General features: G+C 35.4%; 1 protein-coding gene across 4 annotated transcripts in view; it reads right to left on the minus strand.

Moving 5' to 3' along the window:
- Positions 1-20,407, minus strand: part of B3GALT1 (beta-1,3-galactosyltransferase 1) — a 200,151-nt gene that overhangs the window by 103,893 nt on the left and 75,851 nt on the right. For 2 of the 4 annotated variants that reach the window (XM_026852547.1, XM_026852548.1), the window contains exon 3: positions 12,095-12,234. The exons of 1 other annotated variant lie outside the window; for it this stretch is intronic. The gene's annotated coding sequence lies outside the window, so the exon portion shown is untranslated. Of the gene's footprint in view, positions 1-12,094; positions 12,235-14,651; positions 14,752-20,407 lie in introns of those variants that run through there. One more of the 4 variants, XM_026852546.1, reaches the window with a different exon arrangement.

The following is a 20,407-nucleotide window of genomic DNA, read 5'->3' on the forward strand; positions in this document are numbered from 1 at the left end:
CTGCAACTCCCTGTCCTGTGTGCCAAGGAACTGCTTTGACTAGTGTTTAGAAAAACTTTTAAATGTGTGTGGTTTTTGAGTCCATGTTCTCCTAGGCTAAAACCACAAAATTTCATTTCACTCCCCAGGAGACTGAACTGCAAGTGCACAAAGTAATTAACCATTAGCAACTGATGTATGTTATGGTGCTGGAGAGGAAACTGCAGAGAGTATAGAACAATTATCTCCTGCTAGTAAAGCTCAGAGGAGCTTTTGCCTGCTTATTAAACATAAGTTATAGAAGGTAAGAAGGACAAGTCAGAGAAGGTAAATGCCTGAAATCCATGCACCTGATAAGCATAACAATGATGTGAATATAGAAGCTCTGATAGAGACCTCTGTAGGAAACTTCTTAGTATAATTGTGTGGTCTTTCCTGTGGTGAAATTATAGCAAATACTGATGAGCCTTTTATTGAAAGTTGTAACCAAACTATTTGAGTTTATTTTTTTGTGTGTAAGGCAGGAGCAGAACAGAATTTTTAGCAAAGACAATGTAGACTAAACCAATCCTGCTTCTCCTGAAGTTCAGGAATTAAATTACAAAGTGCAAGGGGGAACATAGCAGTAGTAAAACCTTAATTTTTTAATTTGCTCTGTTAATCAGATCAAAGTTTCCAGCACTACAGTCATATCATACACATAATTAGTAACTAAGCAGAAAATCCCCAAACTCCTAAAAGCCTTTACTTTTAGAGTAAAGGTAAAAGATGATCTTAATCTCTGATGTTAAATATAGACTTCCTGAGCACCATACAGTGTGTTGGGGAATTTACTACCACTTCACTGCATAGTAGTTTTCTGGACAGAGCCACTAGAATACACACTATCCCCTGAAAAGGTGGAGTAGCTAATGCTTTATTGAAAGGTCTTCCAGCAGAAGTTTGGGCTGAGTTTAGAAAGCATATGCAGACAACCTCAATTTCATTCTAACAAAACAGTATTTGCATGACCTATTCCTCCGTTCTGCTTATAGCTTATTCCGCTTAGCTTTGCTGTTCTCAGTACCTACAGGTGCTACTCTCAGATTAAAAAAAAAAAAAAAAAAAGGAAACAATTATTCAAAGTAGCAAACATCTGGGCCTGAGCTTCTAAATTTTTGCATGCGTGTTCTGATGAGTTTTATGCTACTGCATGTATGCATATTTTAATTATCTGATGACCCAAGGCACACTAAAACTGCTGGGCACTTGAGAACAAAAAAGGCAGGCAGAAGCTACACCCATAAAAAGACAGCTAATGAGGCTCTGACATTCTGCCCAGATGTACTGGCTCTCCCATTCCCCTGGGGTTTTCTTAGAGGAAATGTCTGGTTCCCCTAGGTGTTTTGTAAAATACTACATCTTGAAAACAGTGATTGAATTACCAATGCGGATTTTGTAGCATACTTTGTTAAAAAAACATTTGTCCCCAAAACATCTGAACTAATTAAGGAAGTATTCCCATGCATCATCATTCAGAAGATCTGTCTTTGAATGGCTCTATATCCAACATTTGAGATTCTATGAGAAAAGGATGGCAATGAAAAAGTAACTTCTACTCACAACAATTGTCGAAACTATCAGAAGGTAGAGTATCTGTAAAGGACCCTAATCAAAAGACTCCTGTCCAACAATAGAATAATTTAACAGTAACTTAAAACTTTGATGACTCACTAACATAGGTGTTCCATTATTTCTCCCCCGCACCCCAAACACATACATTAGATACTATAATTGCAGCCAGGAGAAGTCCAAATTTAATATGAAGGATGAAATATAATCCCAGTTTCACATCAAAGTGCCATATGTACAACCTTACTATGGTTAACAGCTAGACAGAACACAAAGTCTGAACTTCAGTCCATATCTAGTGATTCTAAATGAGCATGAAAAACTGAATTTTCAAGGTGAAACTTTCACTCGTAATGAAAAGTACCCTTCTAATGCACCAAGTTGTATTAATAATGTCTCTTTTAAAGAGATATCTTTAAAGTCACACAACTATAAAGGTGTCTCCCACACCACTGAATAGCCATTAGTGTACTGTCTCAGACACTGAAAGCAAACTGACATTGTCATTTGGAAATCAAGGTGTGCTCAGGTGGAGATCACAGCTGTGAAGTATTAAGGAAGAAGATCTGCAGTTACATGATGTTTCCAGAAAACTCTGGATAAACTTCTTTATGAGTTGCATCATAACTGCAAATGATTGCAATGAATGTAACTGAAATGACACTGCATATAACTGTGATACTAAACTTAAATTAAAATTATTGCAGGTTTATCATGCATAGGAGTAGGGGGTTGGTAAGGAGTCCTCACTGAAATAGACTGCATTTCTTAAGGGGGAACAGTTTTAGGACTATGGCAGAAATTCTGGCCTCATTTACATCAATGGCAAAATTTCAATTGGCTTCAAGGCACTAGATTTTACTCAGGATACTTATTGCAAGTCTCTCATTACTGTCTGGGTTCATTACAAATACGCTGAATGGCTGGATGAAGCATAATATTAGAGGAAGTACCATTTAATAAAACCATATGGATTTCTGTCCAGCATCCAGGAGATTACATAGTCCGTGTATATGGAAATATCCATGTGTGTGCTGGGAGGCCAACTACCTCATATCACTGTGAGGACTCGGGGAGGTGATGTGCAGCCCAAACCATTCCTTAAACATGGGTTCATAGCCATCTTTTTGACACAGGATGGGTAGAAGGACAAGGAGACCTGGAGGTAGGATGGCATGCAATCATACAGCATGCCTAGCTATCCTGTAGCAAGCACATAAATTTATCTAGTGGCACTACTAATTGTTCCATCACTCTGTAAAAGAGAAGTAATGCACCTTTCATTTATGGTGGGGTAGTTACCAGGGAGGAGAAGTTCCCTCTGGTGCTTGTTTGGGTACCTGTCCTACAGGGCACACTGCCATGGCACCAAAGCAGAGCAGATTCTCCATGTCCACTGCATTCCTCTTTCTATGCAGGTGGCCATGAGGATGTGGGAAGCAGCAAGAACAAGACTACCAGGATCAGGATTGTGGAAAATGTGACTGAATTACTTCCTCCACAAAGGAATATGCTGCTCCTTGCTGATTGCAGAGCATAAATTTTACATCTTCCTTTAAGGAAAAACACTGATAAAAGGTTATTCATGTTGGGTTTTTTTTGGGCCAGACACATAAGTTCAGTCAGAGCCCTGAGCTGGCTATGGCCGTTGTGTGTGCAGCTTAAGAAATTTCCCTTTGTTTATCACTCAAAACCTGAAGCAGGTAGAATATAATCTTTCTCCCATTAGAGAAACTTACTTCATAGTTGACATTTCTGTACTTGAAGGTCTTTCTTGCTATACATTTTTTAAGGATCACTATTCAGAAGTAACTGAATTTATTCAGAAGCTTATAAATACTACACATACTCGTAATGGCAGTACTGTGCTGAAGAAAATGAGAATACAGCCGTTTCTTATGATCTTAGTTTATATTTGACTGACCTTGAGACATTTGGCTGGAGAATCTTAGCAATATCTAGTCTTTTCAGGTTGTTAGTAACCACTGCTTTTACTGACTTCCAGTAACATTACCTTTACATACATATAGAAAAAGAAGTCTATTCTTGACTTTATAATTTATTGCTCAATTTTCTTGTATTGTAGCTGAACTGAACTAAAAACAGAGCGCAAGTGAAAAGGTCTCTTTTCCAGAAAAGGCTGAATATCACTGTGGCTTCAAGACACTGAGCAGCATAATCTATTTTACCATTGCTGTTAAAAAATTATTAAGAATGTCATAGAAGGAATGAGAAATATGGATTTTTTGAAAAAGAAATAAAAGTTCAATATTTAAGCATTCAGGAAAAAAAAAAAAAAGGAAGAAAAAGCTTCATTTTTCTCTTGCAAAAGGATTTCTTCAATCATAAAATAATTAACCCCCAACCAATAAATTCAGTACTGGATATGGGACATACACTGTGGGACTCTTTTTGTTGGTATCATAAACCTGAGAGTTACTGAGAGGTGAAAATGATTTGTCTGAATAAGAGATTAGAATTGGATCTACAGGCATTTCAATGCCTGAATTTTTGTTTTACAATAGAAAGATTAAGGGTTTATTAGATTAGATCAAAGAATAGAACTGATTTGCATTTTTGAACTCTATTGTCCCTTTGTATCAGATTCCTGACATACATACTGTGTACTTTGTTCTCTTTAATCATGACATTTTACATCATAATTTTTAATTTATTCAATGGCACTTTTTTTTGTGTGCTTTATTTTTCTGAATAAACACTGGAAATTGAAAAGAAATTATAAGAAAAACAATTGTTCTAAAATAACACCTTGTGTACACTTAGCCAAAACTTACCTTGGGAACTGCAAAACTAGTTATTTTTTGTATTTAGTTCATAAGCTACTTATTTTTTGTATTTAGTCCCATCTTATTCTGCACTTGATTTCACCATGGTCTATACAGCACCTGCCACAGTAGAACAACTACTCATTAGGGCTGTTAGGTGCGAGTATACAACAAATAACTAATAGTAGTACCATGAAACTGTAAGAAAAATACTTCTCAACGGATGGTCCTGAAGGCCAGGATTAAAATAAATCAAACAGGTTTACATATCTCTGTATAATCATCCAAATTTATACATTATGATTCTTAAATGAACAAGTACATCTTCTAAGGTTCCCCTATCACCAGCAGTCATTTTCTGCTTTTGCAAACTTGCACAAACTAATCAAATAGTAATAAAAAGGTCTTGCTCCTCTTCTCACTGACTTTAGAGTTTGGCATTGGCTTCGAAATTATCATTACTGGCGGAAATAGAATGTGTAACAGGCTGCAGTTTTGACTAGGAATTTCATCAGAAATATCACAGTAATTTTTATTGTTGACTTTTTCCTTAACCTCGTTTGCTAAAATAATTCAGTGCTTCATGGGACAGAGTCTCATCTTATCTTGTTTTTCACAAGGATAACTTAATTGTCTGGAAGAATACTACAAGATTGAATGACAAGAATTTTCCTTATTTGGAGGATTCATTATATAATTTGCATAAGTAAAATTAGAAAAATAATAAAAATTATCAGTAAATTTTAAGAGCATATTGAAATAAAATAAAAAGTAGAAGAAACTTTTATTTAGAGTATTCTCATAGAAAATGTATTCACTGCATTAAAAAATTGAAGTCAAGGAGAGTCCTAGGCAAAAACACTTATGCAAGTGTAATCAGTATGTGCCTTGCTAAGAACTTAACTTGATAAAACTCTTTCTCCACATTGTTCCTTTTTTCACTTTGTTGAACTTTATTAGATGATCTTTGACTTGGATTCTGGCAATACAGATGTCATTGTTAAAAATGTACTGACTTCATGAGGGCCAGATTTTTTTTTTTAGTATATTTTCAAGAATTATTTTATAAGCATGTTAAATTTCTGAGCCATTAAGAAACTTTAAAAATCTGCTCTGTTAAGTTTAATGTTGTCACAGAAAAGAACTATACTCTTTCCAGTTTCTCACATCAAACTCTATGCACTGTTTTGTCCTAATTCAGATGACATTTTCAATCAACTTTATCTTACACAACTCATTCTCTCTCCCTCCATGCCAGTCCTTGATTCCTTCACCTTTCCTGCTGTGGGTTGTTTTTTTTTATTTTTTTTCCTTCTGAATGCAGGAAGTTATTTACTGGAGAAAATGCCAAAGGTGAAGATGCTTCTCAATGTCTCTCCAAAATAAGTATCTTTCTCTTTATTGATGATTTCTCCTCCTCTCCTCCTACAGTTCTGGAAATGATCAGATGAGACAGTTACTGACTTACATCTACAGCCCAGCCAACTGTAGGCAGGAGACTTACAACTGAGTGGCTGTGCCACATGCCATACCAGCTGGCGCTTGATACCGAGGAACTTAAACTGTTATTGCATCCCTTAACCATTGCATCTTCCCTATCAAATACTGGGAAAAAATCTATGTAACTGACATTCAAAATCATCTTTACTGATAAATACCAAAACACTCTATACTTTTAAAGAAACGGCAACATGCAATTGACTTTTTAATTTTAATATTATTATAAACATTTTAATTCTCCAGATAAACATACATGTAATAAGAGTGATTACCATACAACAGTAAACCATCACTGCTATTATAAAACCATAAACTGTTATTCAATATACTATAAAATTCAAAATCTAATTGAAAGTGCTAGTTTAGCATAATTCCCATAAGCCATCATTCTTTAATATTGTGAAATGAATGGAGGTTTTGTGGAGCTATTAATTGCTACTGACAAGCAATAACCACTGGAAAGAAACTCCAATTATCAGCAGCTATTAATCACATTACTGTAATCTGTGATGTCAAAAAAAAAAATCAATAACATTCTAAACATTCTAAACATTCTAAAAAGGCATTTATATCTCTTCTGTTTTAACTCACTTCATAGAAATCAGGTGGTCCTTTGGTGGTGTAAGCAAGGAATTACAAAAGGCTATTTTCATTGTAAGCACAATGTTGAGTCTTGTGTGTTACAGTTTAAAAAAAAAAAAAAAGCTCTCCCACCTTATTCCATTTTGATGGAGACTTAGATAGCTTACAGGTTTATTTCTGTATAGTTATGTATTTATAACATAATTTGTTGCTAGCATGATATTATTGCAGTCTCATGGTTTTAAAAATAAGAAATTATAGAGATCATCTGCACATGTAATTCACTAGTGTATTGCAGGAAAGCACTTAATGTTACTTTTAGGATGCAGGCTTGAGCAGAAGATGAAGTGTTCTTGTAGATGAGGGTGTAAATAAGGTGGCAGAGCCTCCACTGTGGTACCTGAGCATTCAAATAAAATGAACTCACTCAGAACATGTTGTTCTATACTTTTAATCTTGTTAATTTTTCAGATTCTGTTGTTTACCTCAAATAATTGTTTTTTTAAAATCTATATGGTATATCAAAAACATATGTATATTTCTGTGAGCAAAAGGATAGGAAACCATTCAGTACTTTACTAGTGACTGGATTGGCCAAACAGGCAATGCAGGCACTGCAGTTGAAAAGCCATGCCTGAAAAACAGGATCTGCTTACTATACCCCTGAAAATTCCTGATATTAAAATAATATTGGACCATTAAGGGCATATTGTGGTTCTTCCTCTCAAAATGATATTGAGGTATCTTCTGGCCTACAGCAAATACAGATCATGCTGGGTGATCAGGATGTGAGATTTCATCAGTGATTTACCTTGAAAGTCTGTCAGCTTTTGACATCATAAAAAGACTTAGATTTAGAATAGTATGGAAGCACTGGTCTATAATCTGCTGTGAATATTCATTTAGAAAAACAAGTCAAATCCTAAATATTTTGTTTACTATATTGTGTTGTTCACTTATGGTTTCATCCACTTCTCATAATCCATCAAAAGATATAAATCCTCTACCATGAATCAGCAGATCTGGAATAACATCTGTTCATAATATCCTGCAAATATCCAGCAGAATATCTTTTGGGAAGAAACATATGACAATTGATAGTTGAATACATATCAAAAGAAGCCCTAAAATAGATACAGAAATTGTATTTAGCTAGGTCTTAGGCACCTCCCAAAGCACAGGGCAGTTGCTTGATTTTACAAGTAGAGGTGTATTTATGAAATTGAGCATATTAGTGCCTCTGGAAATGAAAGTCAGAGGTTGACCATATTAACAATTTTATTATTCTAGTTTATATAATCAGTGCTCTAAATTTTTAATTACTGCATTTTCACTAAAATTGGTGTGCATAGCTGGCAGTATGGTTTTATAATGCACAATAGGTCATCTCTTTAAGATTCTGTCGCCTCTAAAATTCTCTTAAGATATTGTCACCATTCACCCCTTGGTTACTTAAAAACTGTGGTTAGATACTTGTGATTTTCCTGCTAAATGTAATTGAATGTTCTTCCTCTGAAGCATAGCAAATTTTTGGCCTATCTGCGTTTTCTTAAACTAACTGAAGGCTTTCGAAGTATATACATCTAATACAATCAATATTATCCTATAATGCTGTCATGATCAATTGAACTAGCAGAAAAAACTTTGTCATGAAAAAACTTTGGAACATGATTCTTTCCTTGAATTCAACTCCTAAACTCTTCAGTTCATTATTTTCTTGATGTTTTCCTGAGCTGTTCAATATAAACTTGAATAGGTTGTAAATTTATTAAAAAATAATAGTAGCAACAATTACCATGTTCATAGTGATATTTACGTAAACATTTTTATCTTTTCAGAAGAAATTAAGTTTTCTTTAAAAAGGTTTTTTTTTTTCCATTACCAATTTAAAACTGCTACACTGAAAATTTATCATGAAATAATGCATACGTTTATGCTTGTTTTCAAGTTTATCAGAATAACAGAAATCAAAGTATTTAAAGTGTAGTTGTAAATTCTCAATTTATTAGAGTAAGGTCAACTCTAATTTTGTCAGACACTAGTTATCTTTCATAAGTATGGAATTGAATGCATTCTTTAAAGGAAAAATATACAAATATTATTCTCTCTTGTAATAATGCATAGCTTTCCTTTAAATAATAATAGACAAATGTTTGAATAATAATAGACAAATGTTTGCTAATTCAGCAAGTACGTTTACAACATGGAGTCTTTAAACTTGAGCTGTCATTTAACACATATTTGAATTTCCTGCCAATTTAAAAGGGAAGAACACCTTTGAGTTACAATAGTGAGAACTGGCTTTTCCCCTCCCTCCCTTCCTCCCTCTGATCTCTCACTGAATAATAACCCACATTTAGTGACATCAGTCATTTTTGCATCAGCCTTTATTATGGCTGGAGAAGAAGATTATTTGTGGAATAAGCATGAGTAGCATTCAGACTGAAATGTGTGAAAAACTTCATAGATTCTGATAATACAGTGCAAAATGTGTCATGAGTTTGTGTTAACATTAGCTGAGAAATGGAAATGGATGCAGTAATTTGCACAGCAATTGCAGTTCAGCCCTTCCTGTCATCACTGGTCTGCATGCATTTACAAATATAAACCAGTGCAGTGTCAAACTTGAGACAGGTAAACTGTACCCAGTGGGTTTTGGTAGTGATGGCAAGGAGGGCAAAGCTTACAGCCATGATCCTCTATTCATTTTACTGTGAAGTTCTGTAATCTTTAAATGGCATTGAGTCACTTAGCTCACTTAAAAAAGAAGTTATCTTCCCAATAGTTAGTAAAAACTAACAGGAAAGCAAAATGCATAACCCATTTTAGGAAATACTGAGTTGCTAGAATTTCTCTGATTTATTCCTGCTAAAGGTCTGGCTAAAGGGAATGATCTTCTACTTTTTGGCTGCTCAAACTGAACACTTGAATAAATGATAGTTCTGAAGATGTAATCTTAAGTATTGCACAATTAACATGAATTTTAAAATAATCTGTTCCTGTAACAGATCTTGAAATGCCTTATCTAATGGACTATGGTGTTTAGCACCAAACTGTTCCAAAAACCATCAAGCCTGTACATTTCCATTATTTGTTATCACAAAAGTTGTAATTTAAAATTTAAGTGGTGACTGAAAAATAGCTCCCAAAGAATGATCTAACCGTGGCTGGATTTTGCTTCAGAGTCAGAACACACTTCCAAAGATGGCGCTGCAGGGTGGGAGGGGTGAAGCTCAATGTACTGGCATAAGAAGAACTGAATTTTCAGGCAAATACTGCCACAAGAAATTACAAAGAATTTTTTCATTGCACCTGCTTTCCTGAAATACTGGCGAAGTTTTGGCCATGTTAATAACAATCTGCTTGTGAACTATGATATATTGTAAAAGGAGAGCCTTTTAAAATTTGGAGATGTTTGTTTCGGGATTTCTCAGGCCCTATGAACAGCTCACTTTCCTGATATCAAATTGACACAATTATTTTTGGATTCTTTTACTTAAATTGTTTTTAGCAAATACTCCCCCACACTTTATTGTTCTAATGATTCATTTGATTTTATTATAGCTGTGCATATGGACTCTCCTTTTTAGAAATCACTGATTTAATGTTTTCTCCAGCCTACATCATGTAAAACTGTGTTTTTGATGTAAAACCATACTGTGGTAATGTGTGTGGCACTGCACATAGCATTTGCTGACTTTTGAGTCAACCTGCTTTGAGGCTGTCTGTAGGGTTTTACATATGGTGGCTGGAAATTTCTTCCTGTTTGCATATTCCTGATATGAGTTTATTACCTTTCAGTAGCTGGAGAGTAGTATAGCGTACATTTGACTCCTGTACTTAGTTCCATCTCCATTTCAGTTACAGACCTTATTGCTATAATTAAGAACTATACAACTTGTGCTTATTATTCTGTATACCTTGAGAGAGGTTCTGTTCTCCTTTCACATTTAGTGCACTCCCCAAGGTAATACAAAATAATAACATGCCATATGGCAAATGGAATCAGCTGTAACGCCACACAGCGTCTTTTATCATGTAGCTTTTACAATATGACATTCCCAAGTTTGTAACTGATGAATATTGCATGTCCTAGAGAAACTCTAGATGTATTATGCTGCTTCTCCTATTAGAGGCATCCTTGCTGATACTCTGAGCCTTTTTTTAACATAAATGCAGCAGCTGTCATTTTGCAAGAATCAACAATGTACAAAGGAAGAGGCAGAATGTCTCAATGTGTGGTAATCTTACCAAACCGCAAAAAGTTAGCATGAACACAACTATTGTGTTATCACGAATTGTGCAACATATAATTGATATGATGTAACAGTAATACTGAGTTTTATGTAGTTTGGGAAGCTTGACTGGGGTTTTTTGTTTGCTTGTTTTTAATGTTTGTAGAGCTCCTGGGAATTCATAGAATGTGTTATTTCAGTACTGAATTTCCATAGGTATAGTCAGTCATCTGAAACATGCTGTCTGGAAGCATTAGGTGCTGTTCTGTGAAAGTTAAATATAAGCATAACACAGACATTTTGTAGAAGGGTTAAAGCACTTCTACAAGGCTAGACTCTAAAGGGAACTCTTTTGTGGATATACTAAATGGATGCAATAAGCTGATGATGTTACTCAGGAATGTGAAGCCCTGTAAGTAACTATTTCTTAATAGTTGATGTGTATTGCTATACCAGCATCTCACGTTAGCTTTAGTTTTGTGAGAAGGGAGAGGTAAGGATTAAGCAGATAGAGAGGCAAATGATGGATATGTAATGTTTAGTTATGAGTATTTGTTTCCATCTTATGCTTGTGGCAAAAATGTTATTTCAGTCTATTCTAAAAGTAAGTCTAAGAAGTTAAGAAAATGTTTCTGTCACGAACAACTGCATCATGTAGCATGTAGTTCGCTTAGCTTCCCAGCTTGTTTTAGGCTGTACCACCACATTTACTGCTCCCACTGTGTCACTACAAGTGGTACAGCAACTTTCCTCGCAATCAGGGGAGCAGAGGAGCAGAGGATGAATTGTTGCTTACTGTTCCTCCAGCTTTGCTTTTTGGTAAATATATTTTTACTCCTCTCTAGTCAGGCTTAGGAAATAGAAGTGTGCTCAGGCTCTAAATAAAGTTCTCACCTGCAGTGTAAGAAGGGAGAGGTAGGTCATAACACATGTTGCTTTTCTGCAGTGCACATTAAATGCCCCGAGAGATCAGTACTAGGATACAATAATGTAAGGTTTGAGAACTTTGAACTGATTGGTTGAGAAAGAACAGTTACACACAGAGCATAACTCTCTTTTACTCCTTTGTGAAAATATGACTTGTTTGTTTTTCTGTAGGAAATAGTACAATGTTCCATTTAAACAAAATAAAATGAAATATAGAAAATTAATTTTATTAAAAGAAATATAAAATACCAGTAAATATCTGCACTGAGGGTAATGGCAATTTTGCTCAAAACCGAAACTCATTGTATGAGTGGGTGTAAGTAGGGTATATATATATGTGTGTGTGTATGTATGTCCATAAACCCATATAGCAGTAATTCTCAGAAATACTAGGAATTACAAGATAAGCATAAACTATTTGATACAATTCTTTGTACCATTTACACTTCATACAGAATCACCTGAATTCCTTACCTGATTTTTTAGAAACTGCTCTGTCTTTTTGTCCTTAATTTTTCTTTCTTGCTTATCTGCATCATATCTACGGCCATTCTCCACTGTTTGCTTGCCTCCTTGTCACATATGAAACCAGTGTGGACTGTATATTGATAAACCTGCATTGACAAATATCCATGAGTTACATATGGGTAAACAAAAGACTTTTTAAAATTACTCTTCTGTCTTCCATGAAAAGAGATATAGAACAATGAGAGACTTGAAGTCAAGTTCTGATGTAATCAATTTGCACATATGAATACAGCCATACTTTTATACTGCTAACCACTTAAATCCACACACAAAATCTAGTTACATAATTATTTTTTTTCTGAAAAAAAAATAAATGTGTCAACACAAACACAAAAATAATCTAAGTGTTTTACAACACAAAACATGTGGGTGTAAGAGAAACAGAAACTACTACTATTTGGCAAGTTGTCCTTTGCAAGCCCAAGCAACACCTTCAGAGCGACCAGTCATATTTAGAAGCGCCACAGACTAGTTTAGTTGCAGCATGTATCTATTTTCTTTTAGGCCTGATCCTGAAGTTTACAACAAGGTGCCTATCTGAGACACTTCTGCAGGGTTCAGTGATCTTCACAGAATACTGATGAGGCTTGCAAGAATTACCCTTGTATTGTAAATGGCAGTTTTCTAAATTGCAATTTAAAGGAGGTTTGCCTGTTTCCTTTTCTGTTTTATCACTCTTTGGTGGGTTTTTTAGCCAGATCTTATTTCCTGACTTTTCCCCAATTCCTAACAATGCTTCATCTCTTGTGCCTCTTTTCTCCACCTTTGTTTTTGAGCAATCATGCCTTTAGGCAAGAGTTTGTAAATTAAATTGTATTGTCCTATTTTATGAATTTAGCTATTCCCAACATTCTCATTTCTAACCCTCTGACGTAATTAAGTCCAAGACAGTTATAAATACCTGTATGGGAATTTGGTCATGATTATTTGAAATTACATATTTTTGTCATACAAAGAGGTATGAAAAATAATTGCAATTTGGGAACATATAATGGTGCCAAGGAATTTTAATCAAATTAACTGTAGACTCTACGGACATTTTTTCTAAAATTAAAAGCATATCTTTAAAATAATTTCTACATTCATGGAGAATGTATTTTCTTAAGAAGGACAACAGCTGTATTTGTTGGCCCTTTTGCAGTATGATTTATGTCAGAATGAAGACAAAAAGCACAGGAATACTTAAAATGGCTTCCTTTAAATGACAAAAATGGTTCTACTCTTTAATGCATGGAGCCCTTGAGTGTTCAGTCTCAAGGGCTGCACAAGCTTCTGCATAAGCCTGCCTGCCACTGAGCCTGAACCGGCAGCCTTCTGTGGCTCAGAGACACACAAAAAGAGTATGGTGGAGACTGAGCCCTAAATCAAAGATGAACTTAGTCTAAACCCAGCAGAATTTTCTTCCATGTTTCCCTTTGTCTCACTGTCAAATAGCTTTTACATATAACAAACACAGTCATCAAAATTCAGTTATGACAACTAAGTTAGTTTGTGCATCATTTACCACAGAGTTCTGCCATTAGTCACATCATCATACACTTTTAACATGTCATATGTGTTTCCTTAGAGCATGCCACATTTTATTAAGGTGTCCAGCTTTTCATAGGGAGGATATTACATGAGAAGCATTCTAATTTGTCTGGAAATTCATGCTATACACCAAATACCATGTTTTCTGTGATTAGTTAGCAGGAACCATCTGTCATGTCCCCACCCCCACAGTGCCAAGGAAGGCAGAGGCTGAAGGTGAGAAGTATATTTACTTTTGACAACAAAACCAGCTGTTGCCATTACTTTTAGCTGTAAGGCAAACATGCTGGAAAAGGTGACTATCTATTGTGATTCTAGTGCACTGGGACTAACTATGACTGTTGATGACAGCAAACCTCTTAAAATCCAGATGAAAATTGCTTTATGGCTTATGTCAGGAGGGCATGTAAAAACACAGCTCCAGCTGGGAACTTGAACCAAGAAGCAGAAACTTCAGGCTAGAAGAGTATCAGGATGAGTTCAAGTAAGGATCTCCTCCTTCTGCTGCCATTCTTTTGGTAGAAAATGATATTGGAGAAGAGAATTATTTTTCTCTAATGATAACACAAGATTCTGAAATTAAGCACAGCAGGTAGAAACATCCAGCACAGATTTTAAAAGATACTGCATATTCATATGCTGAAATGTTTTCTAGTGCTGACAGATAACTAGTCTAAGTGGAAAAGGTACATGCTCTGCTGTTGTTCACTCTCTGCCAACTTCCCTTCTTAAAACTCTGGCACCATATATTGGGGGCTGTGTACTCTAATTTCTGTTATTCTTACCATCATCCATCAGACTAAGAAAGATATTTACAGAGCTGAATCATTTTGACTTTGCATGGGATTGCAGCAAATAGGTGAATTTTCAAAATTTTTGAGAAAGTGAAAAGGGGTATTTCTTCACTAAAACCACTCTTGTTACCTTCTTTCATATTGTACAAGGAGAGTGCTGTGCTATAGTGTGAACATACCTAGAGCATATTTCAGGAGCAAAATATAAGCATCGGCAGCAAAGGGCACTTTATGCAAATGCATTTCCTGAGTGATGGCTCTTCCTCCCTGATGATTCTGGCAAGACATAATAATTTTGGAAAATAAGTGGAGTGTCCTGCCCTTCAGCTCTTTTCTCTAGAGCATGCACATCCCCTTGCAAATAGGATTATGACAAAATAAAACGTTCATTTGAGTGGGAGTGTCTTTTAAAATATGTTCAATATATTACTGTAGAAAACAGTAGAGATAAAGCAGAGCTATAAAAGACACACTTCTAGGAAGAGAAAACAGACCATCATGCCGAACTCTATATTACACTCATTTTCCTTTTACAGCCCACCTGTCAGTCCTGTTATCCTTGTATAGAAAAGAATTTACAGTAAGTCTCTGCTTCAATCAGTTTCCATGGTAACTTGGTTCTGTTTTAAAACCTTTACATAAAAATGGCTTGGTTAAACTGCTAATGAGCTGGAGTGCTTGCCCATACCTGAATTACACCCTTCCCATTGCTCAAAAATAATCGGTTAGAGGTGTCACTCCATTTGCTTTAGTTCCTTTAGCTTCTACAACACTGTCTCACTAACCCAAGTTACATCAGATTCTTTGCCATCTGGAAATCTCAGTTTTCAGAGATGTATAGGGTTCAGAGTACTGACTAGTGTTTACACATTGCATGCTGTGGAGTAAACCATGTTAGTGTCTGGAGTCTTGAGTTCACTGGAGAAGGATCCCTCTGTGTGTACAGTACCTACAGTGGGGCTGAATGCTCCAAGGACCATAGCATCTTTTAAGAAATGAACCAGATGAGGCAGAGTGTCTCCCTTCTAGAAAACACTTTATACAAAGGTAGGAAAAAACCTTCCCTCCAGGCTAGAACAAGGGGGAATAAAAGTTCAGAAAAAACAAATGAATTTTTTAATTGATTCTAAGAATCTTGAGATACTGTCCCACCACTGTGGATATGTATGTTTTATCCAACCTTTAGTTAGCCCTTATCCCAGCTCATCTCTTGTACTCATAATTTCTGATTCTCTGACCCAGTTTGACTTTGTCTTTGACAGTCTTTTTCATAATTCTGATTACTTCTTTATACTGCCTTGAATTTCATCTAGGAAAAACCAGGGTTTTTTTTTTTAAATTTAACAAGTTTTAGTTACAGTGAAATCATAAAACAACTTCTAATGTGGATCTGATAGAGCTCTTCAGCAAGTACTCTGAAAATTTAGTGCATTTCATAGAAGATGACACCTTCCCTGTGATACCAAAAACTCTTACAACTTCTGTACTAGATCTGCCCTTCTCATTTGTGTCAGGTAGCTTAATATTTGTATAGGAAGGTTTTTGTTCCATAAGAGGCACTGACTGAATTTATGAAAAATAATTTTACACTGCTCTATCTTCCAGGCAGACATTCCAAAAAGACTTGGTAAAGATCTCATGTTTTGGCATGGGACAAAACAGTATTATTTTCCCATGATAAGTGGTTGCCCAGCTGGCCCCTATTAAGCATCTTAAATAACAGAAACAAGTCCATGTTTGCACTGTGTTTCATAGTTTCGATAGTCTGAGATACTGCCGCCTTGTCCTTAGCAATACACAGAAGGGCACTGCTCAATGATTTTTCACACCCCCTTATTTCTGAATGGCATTACTATGCAAGGTGTATGCATGTCATATCCTTTATACTGTTTACTTTTGCATAGACTAAACTTTGATTGTCATCTACTGATTCATCTAGATAATATGATGATCTTGAAACTCAGTTGCAACTTCATAGGAAAAAATAAGTATCCTTGTCCCAAACCAAATAATATAGGTGTACTAGATGTTGATTTAGACCTACAAAATTCCTCCCAAAACAACTTGAAAAAACAGGCTTTCAAATGCATTTTTTCCACATCTTATTTTACCTAGAAGTTTCATTTACCCCCTCTGTCCTAACACTGTCCTACAGACATTAATTTCTGAGGGCAGGGCATTGTCAAATCAGGGTATCATAAATCTACTGAATTCTTTTCATCAGTCATGGCAATAACATCTTCACTGTACTGCTGCGTGACAGTAAAGTATGACCTCCTCTGACTGATCTGTGCAGAATGTGCCTAATTAAACTATGCTTTTCCCAGTGGGCACTTTAACTTTCTCACAATTATTTTTTCAGTAGTTCACCAACTAGTCCAACCAACTGGTCTCCAGTTTCCAGATAAAATAAATAACATCTGATGCTTTGTCAACTGAAAAAAAAAAAGTAGTTAATTATCTTTAATCCATTTAACCTCTTTTAACTCAATTTAACAATTAAATATGCTTACACTTTTCATCTTTTTTTATTCCTTGCATAATACTTTGTATATAAAGGAGGACTGATTCTGTGCCTCTCTTCATCATTATAGCATTACTGATTCCATCCTGATGCTAATCTGTGCTCCAGAAATACTGTAGTTCGATGTGAAAACTGATCATACTAGTTGGCTACTTGAGATGGGAAATGTCTTCTTAGAGATGGTATTTAATACAGTTCATATTTTATTTAATTGCTCTGCTAATTACTGTGTGGTGCAACAGGCTGTATATTCTTTTGCCCTGAATACTATTCACATGTACAACAGATCAACTGTTAACTGAAAAACTATCTCAAATGTTTCATTTGATATTTCTGCCTCTTTTTAAGTAATTATAAATTACTGTTAAATTCTTAACTTTTAGCTCATTATGCTGGCTGATTTACACTTTTAAAAAAAAAGTCCTTTATGTCTTTTTACTTTGAAATGTCTTTTATCATCTCATTAATTATTATCAAGTATTTGAGAAATAGCAATATCTATTACTAATTTAGTTGCTTGCTGATAGGAATTCCAAATAGTTAATCTCTGTTCCTTAAACAATTATGTTATTTTTCCCCCCTTTATAAATATGACTAGCCTTATGTGCTGCTTTATATGATTTTTTTTTTCATTTTACATAGTTAATAAGATTTTATTTAGTACCTATTTTACACACACACACACACACCCCCACCCCTGTGCTTTCTGAAGATATATATCTTATTTTGAAAGCTAATTATATTGTGATTAAAGTAGAACAAACCTGTTTGGATAAAATAATAAATGCTCAAATATTCATGCATCTATGAACCTTCATGTTACAAATCTCAGACACCTCTGCTGATGGAGGCCAAATAGGCTATGTATAAACAAGTATGCAAAATGAGAATCAGCAGCTTGTAAGAATTTAATTGTGCCTGTATTACCAGTTTGCTGCCATCTGTGTTTTTGAGTTGGATGAACTTTGCAATGCTAATCTGAACCTCAATCTCCCACTTTCCTGGTTCTCTGGCGCTGGTATCTCCTACATGATGGATCCTCCAAACTTCCCAATTACATCCTAAACTTACATTCAAGATATCTCTCTGATTTTATTCTTATGCAAAATTATCCCCTCTCCCTGGTTACATGCAAGAAATCATGTTTTGAAGTATGCTACACAAAAAGACATCAACAGAGGAATACCATCGTGAAAGTGAAGGTGCAAAGACAGAGCGTTTGCAGGGTGTGAAGGAAGGAAGCGGTGCTTTGTTTCTTCTCTCTGCCTGTTCCTCCTGTAAGTAGCACAGCCAAGACAGGAGTTTGAAAGCAAGTTTATCAGGATTATTAAATTGCTTGCTGACCAAATTAACAGGGTAGAAAGGCTCAGAAAACTGAATGAGCATTTGTGTTTTGTTTCAGTCTGAACCACACCACGTCAATAGAAACACTCTTCCATTCTCTTGCCTCCAGCCCTCCTCCTGATAGAGGCACTGTCCTATCTGGCAGTAAAACTTGTTGCACTAAATGCTCCCAATCTTTATTGTGGCAAGTAGTAAATAAGATTTGTTTTATAATGATGCAGGATAGGAAAGAGCAACTAGATGCAATGGGCAGAAAAGCCGAGAGCTCAAACCAAGCCTTCAGGCACACTTCAGAGAACACCAAACCCTGTTCTGTTCTGAAGGCCAAAAGGATGTGCAGAAGTTAATTTCAAACTAAGGTCATACCCACTCAATTTAATTAAGAGATTCTTGTCTCTAGAAGCTCTTGTGACCAAAATTGACACATGGGACTACTCTGATCAGTAATATTTTTTTAGCAGAACTGTTTTTAAAAACCACACATTCAGGTCACACTAAAATAAATTATAAAAGTTCCACCCTACTTGGAAGATAACCTGTATCACTGAAAATAATAAGCCAAAACACAATGTTTTCATGTTAACTAATAGCACTAAGTAGATAAGCATATTTTCAAAATGAGTTTGCACTCTCAAAGTGAGAAAGGTGTAGTTAGCCATTAGGTCTGGATTATAACAGAGTTAGGCCAGTGAGTAGGACTTGGCAAAACTCAGGTTCCTTGCATGGCTTCTAGGCTTTTCGCCCTCTTCTATAAAATGGAGACCATGAGACTTCCTTAATTTGTGCAATGGTAAGAAATACATTCCAGGCTCTATGATTCCCAACTATTATAAGGAAGAATAGAGAGTTGTAGTGTACCTAAAATGAAAATAGAATATAAATCAGGTTTATAGTGTCATAATTTTACCTTGATTTACTCAAAGATTTGTGTCTTCCAATGTGAAACTTTTCAATGATGTTATATAAATGAACCCTAGCTCAATGTATCATTCTTGAAAAGTTTCTATCAGTTCACTCCATTTCTAGAGAGAAATGAAAGCTTCCTGTACTAATTTTACAAGTATTGTATAAACAATTCATTTTCATCCGTGTGCTGAGAATCTGGGGTTTGTGGGTTTGTTTATTCATAAAATCCAAACTAGCTTGTTTGATTTTCCATCTTCCTTTTCTTCTTTAAAAAAGTACAGTTTGAAGGAAACACAAAATCAGATGGAAGAACTCAGGCTCTTGAGAATATATGGCAATTACATTTCCTTTTACAAAGGGAAAATAATTAATCTTTTCTAAATTACAGGTGTGAGAAGAATCAGCTATGGAGGCATGTGTCTTGAATAGGTTTTATGAATACATCAGGTTTTGTTTATTCTAAATATAGTGTAAGGAATAGGGCAGCTAAACCAAAAAAAGCAGGGTCAATCAACAAGGTGATATCATCAGTCTGGGTCTGGCATTGTTCTAGAAAATGGGGTAAATATTAATCTAATATAGAGAATACTGTGAATTCCAAGGTTACATATGCCATAGGTATGTGGCTGATTCAGTAGCTTTGAAGTCCAGAGTGCCTTATACATGGACGTGCTTTTAAACTAGAACTAATGCTCAGTGGGAAATAGGTTTGTTAATTTTTGCTGTCAGTTTAGGCAACCAGAACATTTCTTAGAAAAATAGTATTGGGAAGACACACAAAGATTTTGACAAATATTTCTAGAAAAACTTGTAAAGCTTCCCAAGCCACCTGTATTTCCCCCTGCGGCCCTCCAAAACTAAGTATAAAATCAAGACTTATTTAAGACAGTGTAATCTGGAACATTTAAAGCAGTTCAGCTTTAAGTAGGAAAAAAAAAATGCCTGTGAGAAAGTTATGGTAAGGCTCTCCAGAAAAGCAGAATCCAAACCACATGCTGAGGAGCTGGCTAGCTGACCTGAGTCTAGGAAAAACAGTAAAAAGAAGAAAAAACCCTCCAAAGCAAGTAACAGTCATTTGTATAGACATTTTCATCTTTGTGATGTTTAGGTGTTTTCCCAGCAGAATTTTTCTACCCTACTTTTAACCCCCATTCCCCCCCC

The sequence above is a fragment of the Athene cunicularia genome (assembly GCF_003259725.1).
Source record: "Athene cunicularia isolate RWA chromosome 7 unlocalized genomic scaffold, athCun1 chr7_part1, whole genome shotgun sequence".
In the NCBI taxonomy this organism is placed as follows: Eukaryota; Metazoa; Chordata; class Aves; order Strigiformes; family Strigidae; genus Athene; species Athene cunicularia.